At 40.5% G+C, this 2,500-nt stretch overlaps 1 protein-coding gene across 3 annotated transcripts in view; it reads left to right on the forward strand.

The window, feature by feature from the left end:
• LOC122246316 (homeobox protein abdominal-A homolog) overlaps positions 1-2,500 on the forward strand; it is a 184,230-nt gene that overhangs the window by 91,320 nt on the left and 90,410 nt on the right. The window lies entirely within an intron of this gene.

Genomic DNA, 2,500 nt, shown 5'->3' on the forward strand with positions numbered 1-2,500 from the left:
CTCTCTCTCTCTCTCTCTCGCTCTCTCTCTCTCTCTCTATCTATCTCTTCCTGTCTCTCAGCCATTCCCTTCTTTCTCTATCCACTCCCATATCTCCTATCCCCCTTTTCTTCTACTTCTCTTTTTTCTTTCTCCATCACCGTTTACCACCCCCTTCCCCTGCCCCTTTCCCCTCCTCCTCTCCTCAACCTTCATAACCCCATTCCCAACACCCCTCCCCTCCTCCCCCTCCTCATCCTCTTATCTCCCCTCACCCCATCCCCTCTCTCCCCTGCCCCTTCCCCCCCCCCACCATAACTCCCACTCCTTCCCCCTCCCCCCCACCTCCTCCTCCTCTCACTCCCTCCTCCACTCCCACTCCCCTTTCCTTCTCTAGTTAGCACCTTCGGCCGTCGTAGATTTAGTGCTAGCTGTAAAGACTGGTCTGGAAAGGGCGGAATAGCACTCCCTTAGCGGGGGGGGGGGGAAGTTAGTGAATGTGGGGAGGTGGGAGGGAGGAGGGGGGGGGTAAGAGGAAGAGGGGGTGGGTGGAGGAGAAGAGAAGAGGCTAACGTTATTGTTATTACGTTTTTCAATACTCTAAGAGTACCGGAAAATATATGTATGTATTTTTTTATTTTTTTCTGTTAAGCCGTTGATTATTTTTTCCGTAAGGTAGAACTGTTTAATGAGCGTGGAGTTGCACATTATCGCTTGCTCTTTAATGATTCGGAATTAATACATTTATTGTTTGGAACATTAGTGCTTTACGAATCTCTTGTTGTATAATGCGTTGAGTAATCAGTATAATTGTCCTAAATGTATGTGTTTGTGTGTGAGCAGATAGATAGTTAAACAGTTAGATAGAGGGAGAAAGAGAGTCTGTGTGTTTGTATACAGTATACATACATACATGCATGCATATATATATATATATATATATATATATATATATATATATATATATAATATATATATATATATATATGCATATATATATATACATATATAATATATAAATTATATAAATATATATATATTATATATATATATATATATACATATATATATATATAATATATATATATAATATTATTATATATATATGTTATATATATATATATATATATATATATATATATATATATATATATATATAATATATACATATACATACATACACACAAATATATAAAGCAAAAAAAAAAGTAAGAAATATTTCCGATAAACGCATGCTGGACTGTCGCCCACCTTCCAGGAACACACAGGTGGGTCTGGAGGAAAAATATAGATCCTTCTCTGGGAAATTTAGGATTCACCGTCCCAGTGAGTTATGTTTTCTCGATGGTAGGATTACAGGCTGCCCAGGGGTGAGGCCGGGGACTTCCTTCTTGCACGGCTGGTCACGGGAACATGCAGCTGATTCGGCTGGTGTTAGGATTCGTTGGTGTTGTTGTTTGGTGTTGGTTTGGGATTGTTGGTGGTGGTGGTTGTGGTGGTGGTGTTTCTGGTGTTGTAGGTGTTGATGGTGTTGTTGATGATGGTGATGATGGTGTTTCTGGTGTTGTAGGTGTTGTTAATGATGGTGTTTCTGGTATTGTAGGTGGTGTTGATGATGGTGTTTCTGGTGTTGTAGGTGTTGTTAATGATGGTGTTTCTGGTATTGTAGGTGGTGTTGATGATGGTGTGTCTGGGGTGGTAGGGTTGTGATGACGTTGCTAATGGGGTTGTCAATGGTGTTGTTGATGGTGCTGCTGTTGCTGATGTAGAATTCACTTCAAGGACAAACGGTCATCTTAGCCTCCCATTATATTGTTGATCCGGAAGGGGGTGTATGGTCCTATTCCCTTTCATGTGGTGGTGATGGTGGGGTACATACTACAGGTGTTGCAATACCCTAGCCTGCAAAGCGGAGGTGGCTGTGTACCTGCCTTTCGTGCAACTGATGGTAATAACTGTGTACCCAACTTCACATGCAGTTAGTGATAGTTTTTTTGTCCCTTTTTTTTCCCTCCTTTTAGTTTTGTTTTTTTTATATGTATCTATATATCTTTTTTTCCCTCCCTACCTTTTTCCTTTGCCATTCTTCCCTTCCATTTCCCTCCTTTCTTATACGTCGATTCCTCCCCCCCCCCTCCCCGCTCCTGTCCCTTCCCCCCCCTCCTCCTCCTCCCATCCCTTTCTTCTTCTCTTCCTTCCTTCTTCGTTTAGTCTTTTACCCTGAATCTCGAGTCACACTTAATGAGTAGTGTTCAGGAAAAATCATGAGGGTTATTCGTCATGTAAATGTATTTATAATTTGAACAAAACCGAACCCAGTTCAACTATAAATTAAGAAAGAAGAAGGGGAGGAGAAGAAGAAGAAATATAAGAAAGAAAAGAAAAGAAGAAGACAAAATGTCCCTCATACATTTTCAGATAACATATCTAAAAAGATAATAACTATATTCTAATTGGAAGAAGGAAAACATTCAAAAGCCCTCGAAACCAGTAACCGTCACTCACAAAGGAGGGAAAATAA

Source organism: Penaeus japonicus, unplaced genomic scaffold, assembly GCF_977035675.1.
Source record: "Penaeus japonicus unplaced genomic scaffold, GWHDUDI00000001_assembly GWHDUDI00000032, whole genome shotgun sequence".
Lineage (NCBI taxonomy): Eukaryota > Metazoa > Arthropoda > Malacostraca > Decapoda > Penaeidae > Penaeus > Penaeus japonicus.